This window comes from Pinus tabuliformis, chromosome 6 (assembly GCF_031772625.1).
Source record: "Pinus tabuliformis cultivar Carrire ecotype Pingquan chromosome 6, CPIR1, whole genome shotgun sequence".
Lineage (NCBI taxonomy): Eukaryota > Viridiplantae > Streptophyta > Pinopsida > Pinales > Pinaceae > Pinus > Pinus tabuliformis.
In genome coordinates this window covers 70,314,486-70,319,008 of record NC_142292.1, presented here as the reverse complement: position 1 = coordinate 70,319,008, position 4,523 = coordinate 70,314,486, and positions in this window count along the sequence as shown.

Here is a 4,523-nt window from a genome sequence, read left to right as displayed (position 1 = left end):
GTGTGACAACATTGTGAGTGAGTAGAGTATGCAACAGTTGCTCACATATGCTATGCAGAGATATATCAGAAATCTGTGAGAAGAAATTAGAGATAGAGTTGGGAAGAAGATTTAGAATTTGTGTGTTGGCTATGGCATAATTTTGGTAGCTTTGTGATTTGTTTGTGAGCAGTGTTTTGGTGTGTGAAGTAGTGAAGAATTCCCTTATCTGGTTTAGATTTATGATTCAGATTTGATGAGCAGAATGCTAGAGTTGTTGGGTTGCTCATGTTGAGTGAATGAGATCCCAATATGAAACATTTATGAAATGTGGTTCGCATGGAGGAAGTGAACGCTTGGAAGCTTCAGTATAGACAATGATTTGGCCAATTCATAGTAGGAAGAGTTTTCTCCATCCAATAGGAGTTGGACATTCCAATGGTGGTTGGGCGAGGATCATTGGTGGTGGGAGCTTCCAACGGATGGTAATCCATAGATCTGCGTGACAAATAGAGTTCCGAATTGATAGTTACCAGCATACTGTATAGAAAGCCAAGTCTTCCGGCTTATGGTTGTAAATTAATCCATGTAAATTTGTTTCGCAGATTAATAGAAATTTGAGCAGCATAGCAGCAGCAAAGTGGTTTTCTCCCAAAAGGGTTTCCACCAAAAATACTTGTGTTCTTGTGTGTGTGTGCATGCTTGTATTTCTCATGGTTGTTATGATTTCAGTTTATTGTTGCTTATATGTTTTGATGAACTAATGTTATGGATGTGCATGGATAATTGACATAGAGGCAAAAGTATAAATTGGTGAAAATTGATTAAAGGCCATCACTACTGATTCGCCCCACCCACCCCCCCCTGCCCCCACCTCTCAGTAGTGAATATATTTCCAATAATTGGTATCAGAGCAGGTGCTCTTCAGTGAAGCTTGACCACTTGGAGAGTAGATCGTGGATCATGGTAAAAAACAAAAGGAGGATGTCTTAAAAGACAAGAAGTTTGAAGAAGGAAGAAAATCAATCCATTGCAAAAGAAGCAGCAAATTCTGAAATTTCAGCCAAAGAAGTTATGTCACGAGGTAATATGTTGAAAGCATTTTTGAATTATAATTCTGATGATTCTTTTGAGTTTGATAGTGATGATGAGAAGGATTTTTCTCACATTAAGGATGAATATGAATCAGCAATGATTGTTATCAAGGAATTAGTTGTTGAAGTAGGAAAGCTAACCTCTGCATGTAAAGATCAGAAAAGACTTTTGCAGATTTCTGATGAGAAGGAAAATTACCTAAGAGAAGATATTAATGGATTGAAAATTCAGCTTGAGGAGGCAAAGAAGATTTAGGAAGAAATAATAAGGTAGTATAAAAATAAGGAAGGGAAATGTGAGAGATTGGAAGAAAAATTGGTTTCACTAAGAAGTGATTTAGAGAAGAAAACCACTTCCTCATCTCGCAAATCAAATTGCAACATGCACAACAGAGAAACCAGTTTAGTTGCAACCACAAATATAATCAATGATGGAAATAGAAAAAGCAACAAGAAGAATATCCCTCAACAAAACAAGCAACCAAAGAAGGAACTTAAGGAAGAAAAAAAAAGGTGATTGTTATGTGGGATTTATGGCCATGGACATAAATATCTCCCCTAGGTTTGGTGGCTAACCTAGAACAACATAATGACAAAGGACCCAATGTTTTCCTTAAAGTAAGTAGATGAGGGGAAGAAACCTACTTGGAATTTTTCGTATGTTTTGCTCCTTTGGCTTGGATGCTCTTGTTGAAAATGTCAACAAGAAATGCTAAAAATATCATTGTTATAAATAGCAGTTCGGGTACCAGTGTTGGACATAGCAACAAGGAATGAAAAATGGAAGTGCTAAAAATAACATTGCTATAAATAGCATTTCGGGATGGATTCCAATTTTAGTTAGTCCCTGAACTAAAATTGAGAAGTAAAATTCGAATTTGATCTTAGTAGCTATTTGTAAAATAATTAATTAATTCATCTTGAGTTAATTAATTGTAGAAATTCAAACATCAAGTCCATGTGAGGACATGCAACAATTTCTCCATTGATTGAGGAATTTATCCCTCAGTTAAAGAGATAAGGATGAGCTGTAATTAGTCAGCTCAGTTAACTGAGTTAAGTCCAGTTAGATTAGTTCTAACAATTTGTAGAATTAATTGTGAGTTCAGTTAGTTAATGCTTGCATGCATGTAACTGTTGCTCTCAAGATAACTGAATATTCTCTCATAAATAACTCATGCATGTCAGTTTAGTCAGAGACCTAGTTGAGATCAAAGGAAGGGACAATGTACTATCAGTTGGAGGATTTTTCCTATATAGGAAACTCATCCATGTAGAAGGATCTTATCTCCTTTAGGATTGCACAGTTAGATCAGAGGTTAGTGAGTGTGTGAAGAGGCCAATTCACACAGGTGGCATCATTGGACCCCAAGAAAAACTGCGCAAGGAAATAGGAGGCTTGGAAGGAAAAGGAGAAGCTTTCTAAAAAGCCTTTGACTATCTATGAGCAGCAGTTGGATTGCAGAGAGAGCAGATAGCTTGTGAGCTAATTCTTTTTGTATTCTGAACATATTTCCACTTGTATGATAATACAGAGATTGGGGTTTTAGGTTGAGGCTTTCCCCGGGTTATTCTTCTATGTTCATGTGTGTTTGAATTTCTCATTCTCAGTTATATGTGTTTTATTTGATCTTGCTCATATTCGATTAAGTTTCCGCAAGTTTGTTGTAGAAGTAGATCTTGTATTTTGCTTTAGTATATTACATAATCTGTTGATCTACAATGGGAATTTCTACATGGTATCATAGCAAAGGTGATCAAAGCGAAGAACAGTATACAAGAAGGGAGAAGTTCGAAGTTTGAAGTTCCTGAATATAGAAATTGAGTTCTTATCACATCTCAATTTCACCAATGGCATTCAACGGTTTAAGACTCGAGTATGCCCTTGATGGCAGCTCGAATTATATAGCCTGGAAGGATCGCATGGAAGCAGTATTAGAGGATAACGGTCTAAAGGACTTCATTGATCAAGAAGTCCCCAAGCCAACTAATGCTACAGAATTGGCAGAATGGAAGAAATGTGTGGATAAAGCAAGGAGAATCCTCCTAGAGGGAGTTTGAGACCACATTGTCTCGAGCCTCCATGGGAAGGAGACACCGTTTTTGATGTGGAAAACTTTGAAAGATCTTATCAGAACAACAACGATCAGGGGAAGCTAGCGCTGAAAGACAAGCTTCGGAAAATCAAGTGTGAAAATGGTGACACAATCTCTACATATCTGAACAAGCTCACCACCTGCAGGGATGAGCTTGGAAGTGTAGGGATCACGACAGCCAATGATGACATGGTGAGTCTAGCTCTCCTCGGTCTTCCTAAGAGCTGGCATAACTACCAAGACTCGGTTAATGGAAGAGAGAAACTATCAGATTGGGAATGACTTTGGTTAGATCTGATGCACGAGGAGATAAGAAGAAGCACCAGAGATGGTTCTTCGTCCAAGGAGGATGAATAAAATTGCACCTTAGTGAGTAAGGCGAAGAAATGGGAGGAGAAGGATTCTCATCCCAAATCAATTTCTTCCCATGGTGGGAAGAATTTTGACAAATCGAAAGTGCGATGCTTTCATTGTCATGAGGTGGGCCATTTTGCTACAAATTGTCCATTGAAGAAATCCAAGATGGGATCCAAGGAAGGATATGAAGTTGAGGCATTGGCCTCATAGTTCGAGTTGGATTTCACCCTCTTCGCATGCATGGTTTCATCCATAGTGGGATGTGGTTGATTTCTTGACAGTGGAGCTTCTTTCCACAGGACCGACGACAATAGTTTGTTCACTACCTTGGAGGAGAAAGATCTCCAGATACTCATAGTGATGGGTAATGATGAAAAGTATAGTGTCTCAGGTGTAGGCATGGTTGTTTTTCAGAGGGAGCATGGAGCTCGCATTACCTTGACCGATGTCAAGTATGTACCAGGACTGAAGAAAAATTTGGTGTCGATCGCCATGCTGGAAGACAAAGGCTATGATGTAGCCTTCAGTAAGGGAAAGGTTTTCCTTCGACACATCACCACTAGACAGGTGGAGCAGATCGGCTCACGAGTCAAGAACCTGTATGCTCTTGAGGTTCAAGATGCATGCAAAGCCTTAAGGAGCAAGGAAACTATTGGAGACTTGGTGGTTTAGAGGGAAAGTACATTACCTCTCAACATGCAGCACCAGAAGAAGTCTCAGACAATTGTGGAGGAGCCACAATTGGTGAAGCATCTTCAGGAGGTTGTGGAGTAGCCACAACTAGAGAAGCTGATAGGAGATTGAGTGGAGGCATCCACTCATGCAGAGACCTCCAGTAAGGGGAAATTTCAAGCCAAGTGGGCAGAGGGATCACCTGCAGCCATACCTCTAGGTGTGAGGTGGGGCAATATGAAGTGATAGTCCCAAGAAAACTGAAATAGGGGTAGGATCCTTGAGGTACCAAACCTCTTTGATTAGACCTTGCAACGGGAGCCCC